The following is a 3,160-nucleotide window of genomic DNA, read 5'->3' on the forward strand; positions in this document are numbered from 1 at the left end:
TTTTGGAGTATTTTGTATGAAATATTCCACATGGTTTTATACAGTTGGCGTTTCCACTCTACTTTTGATACATTTGTTCTGGAAAGATGTCCAGCTGAGCTGTATCTGTAAAGCTTAGTTTAACTAGTGATAAACCACAAAGGTTTTTGTCTGTCTTTGCTTGTTCCTAAACATCACTGTCGTTTAGAGTTGTCCAGGAAAATCCTTTATTTCTGTAGTGATCACTTAAATCTAAGTATATTATTTTGATAACCTTCTGTTTCCTAAGAAACCATTTTTCCAGACATTTAGTGTCATGAAATGCCCTTTTAAAGTAACTTCTAAGCAATGCCTGTAAAGCTAACATGAGACACAATTTCTGATTTGATTAAGAATCATCTACTGACTTAAGCTGTTAACATTCTCTTTTTTTGTTGTTGCTTTAAATCAGCATTATGTGAAAGGTATGACTGAAATAGCCTGGAGCACAAATAGCATTGCATCAGTATAGCAAATACTGTTTGTCCAGTTTCCTTCAATACTGAAGAGCAAATCCCAAATGGAGGGATTTGGCAAATACTTGTTAGCTGTTACATTAACAATAGTTTCTGTCTTCCAAATTATTGTGATTTGGCAGTATATTGCAGCTGGTAAAAATTAGGAAACCTAAGGAAAGAAGGGTTTTATTTACCCAAAATAAAAGTAAGTTAATAATTGAGACATCCTAAGAAATAAATTGGAAACTCAGAGATGACAGATAGCTTCTAAAGTGTATTTTCTATGTGTTCCCCTCATCAGCTGTATTTAGCTGAAAGGATATATTGTCTCTGCCCTTAGCAACACAAAGCTAGAGTTCCATCCTTACTATTTATTGATTCTGGTTTGTTTTGTTGTGCTTGTTTTCAGACTTGTTGCAGACAAATTTGCTGCTTGAGGAGCTGCTGTTTAAGCATTATCTTACATATCCCATAGATCTGAACTGGGTTTAGATGCTCAGCAGTCCTCAAGTCCTCACAGTAGTTAGTGACATTTTAAGTACATTTGTATTCTGCATTTGATAAAAAGGAATTAGCAGACACACCTACACTACATAAAAATGGTGATTTATTACAGCTGGATCTATTTTTTGGTTGCCAACAAGCAGTCATAATACAAAAACTGCACACTTGTAGGTCAGAGGCAAGTTTTTGGTACACATGTAGAATGTATTCAGTTTTTATTACCTAGTAAATTGCCTTTTTTATAAATTATTCTTCTTCCAACTATAGCAAATATATATTCTTGAACTATACCAAAGTCATCAAGATAATAAGATTTTGCAATATTTTTTATTTAGAAATATTCTAATCTTCAAGATACGAGATACTTAAATGAAGCTTTTATGTTGCATGATGTTCTTCTCACCATCTGGAGGTTTAAAGAAATGGCATGGCATGGAATGCAAAACATACTGAGAAGTTGTACTCTTGGATGTGTTGTAGTTGCTTCAAAAATTTTTTATTGTCTTCAGCAGAGCACATCAGGAAGAAGCTGCTGGTGTGAACTAGTGCTGCACAAGTTCTGAGCATGTAGTTGGTACTTATTGTTAGTTCAATTTGTGAAATAAAGGTGTAAGTTATGAGCATTTTCCCCATCTGAGGAATTAACAGGTTTAATGAATTGTGGAAAGTGTGTGTTACTTAAACTGTGCTACTGAATACACTGTACTGCCTCCAGAGTGACTGAGAACTCTGTGAACATCCAATAAGTCTTGAGAATTTCACCCTAGTTAATCTTGAATAGCTTCCTCAATTGAGTAAGTGGCTGAGATGACTTACTGCAGCTGTGACCTTTTCTGCCTTTGCCACCCCTCCAGAGGCATGTCCAGGACACACAGCCCCAAGCCTCGTGTTGGTGCTGGGCTCTCACATCCCTGGACTTGCTTCAAAATAGGTTTTGATTCCTCAGGGAGATTCTACCATTGTGCTCATTTCTGACTTAGTTTAATACCTTTGTAGAACAGCATAAAGGGATGATGCTCCTGTGACACTTCCTTTGGGACAGACGCCCTTCTCTGCTGCGTCCTCTCTTTCAGTGCTGCCTCACCCACAGACATATTTTTGTATGCAGTGGAAAAGTGCAGACTTCACTTACCCAATTAACTACAAGTGAAGTGCAAATGATATATAGAGAGATGATTTTATTTTTAAGAAAAGGCGAATGTTTATTTTCATGCTGTTTGCAAATCTGTATTTCTACTTTGTTTTTCTTTTTTTGTTTTATTTTTTGGGGGGTTTTTGTTTGGTGTTTGTTTGTTGGGGGGTTTTTTGTTGGGTTGGGGTTTTTTTGGGTTTGTTTGTTTGGGTTTTCTGGGTTTTTTTGTTTGGTTTTTTTTTTTCCCCTCCAGGCAACATAGGAACTAACTCTGGTCTGTATTCTAGATGAAGGACAGAATTTCTTCCACAAGGCTGAATAATTTCTGTCCCTGTCTTCCTGCTTCTGAGCTTCCTCACCCAAACTGCAATGACTTTGTAACTCCCATACTTGTGCTCTGAACCAATAAAACACAGACAAAAGGCGACCACATGTGTTCTACGTACTGTTTATATATAATTTTCCAGACTAGCATTGGTACATGTTCATGGAATTAGGAAATGGCTGAGCAGCTCCTTGTGCCAAGTGTGGGGATAGACAGGCCTTTAAAAGCCGGTCTTAATTGAGTTCCATGTGCTGTTTAGGCAGAGAGGGCTGCGTTACTCTGCAGCTGCTTCGGCTGCTTGAAGGGAGGGCAGGGACAAACCCAGGGCTGCACGAGGCAGGGCGGGAGCCCTTCCCCTTCCTTGTCTGCCGCGTAGGAGTGGCCGGGCCCCCCTGCCCGCCTCGCTGAGGGTGTCTGCGGCGAGACCCCTCCTGAGCGGATCAGATGCGAGACAACTCTCCCGCTCCGCCCCGCGGAGGAGCTCGGCGCTGGGGACCCCCTTCCCGCGCCGCTGAAGGAACCAGCGCCAGCGCACGGACGCCCGAGATTGGGCATGGGGATGGGGCCGACTCTGAGAAGCGCTTTTCTGGGATGACGCAGGCCGCTCGCGCCCTCCCTGGCATCTCCTCAGACACTTCTGTGGGTACCCCACGCACGCCCACACCCCCGGGCTGCCGGCGGTCAGTGAGAGTACGGCTCCCCGGGACACCAGCGTGGTTCGAG

Source organism: Parus major, chromosome 10 (assembly GCF_001522545.3).
Source record: "Parus major isolate Abel chromosome 10, Parus_major1.1, whole genome shotgun sequence".
Taxonomy (NCBI): domain Eukaryota; kingdom Metazoa; phylum Chordata; class Aves; order Passeriformes; family Paridae; genus Parus; species Parus major.